Source organism: Penaeus monodon, chromosome 20 (genome assembly GCF_015228065.2).
Source record: "Penaeus monodon isolate SGIC_2016 chromosome 20, NSTDA_Pmon_1, whole genome shotgun sequence".
NCBI classification, from domain to species: domain Eukaryota; kingdom Metazoa; phylum Arthropoda; class Malacostraca; order Decapoda; family Penaeidae; genus Penaeus; species Penaeus monodon.
The window spans coordinates 16,256,410-16,257,248 of record NC_051405.1 but is presented as its reverse complement, the minus strand read 5'-3'; positions in this window follow the sequence as shown (position 1 = coordinate 16,257,248).

Below are 839 nucleotides of genomic sequence, written 5' to 3'. Positions count from 1 at the left end.
CCATTCTTCTACATAAGGAGTCCATAAATAGATCGAAATTTAAAAAAAGGTTGAATATATTAAGTAAAAGTAGGTAGAATGGAAAAAGTGAAAGAGTTGGGACCCTAGCATGGAAGTGATGACATGATATGTTGAAATGAAAATCGGGGAATGGGGAAAGGAAGAGAGTTAAGAATACATAGAGATAATGAGATGAAGAAAGGAAATACGAAGTTGGGGGAGAAGAGGGAAATGTAAAAGGGTTCCAGTCAGAAAGAGAAAGGATAACCATGAAAACCTCTGAGATTTCGACACGGGAGAAAACGCCCCGAGAAATAAAGAACAGGAAACAGAAGGGGAAGAAGAAGATAATGATGATAGCACAGGTAACAACCGTGCGATAACTAGCCGTGCCACATACCCGGCCTTAACGATAGTGTTTAAGCTCTACTAAAGGGATTAGATAGCGTTAAGTTTACAGATATATGCGACGCTTTGCGTTGCTCCCAGTTGCTCACAGGAGGATGAACTCGCTTAAGGCATGAGCAACTAATGGGAATCTAATCCTCGTTCATTTACATCTCGCTGGGAAGCCGCTGTAAATTTTCCCACACCCCCACAGCCCCGCAGCTGGCACTACTGAGGAGTATGTAAAAAACGGGAATATCGATATTTTTCCGGCCTTTTTCTTTCTTTCTTTTGAAGTTGGGTCTGCAGTAAAAGAACCAAACAAGTGAAATTATTCTTATCACTTTTCGTTTGTTTTAAAGTGTGATTCCTCTAAAACGATTGATTTCGTAATATATTGCATTTTTGTCTTTTCTTTTTTTTTTGTGGTTCTGCATTAGTGTGTGCCATTT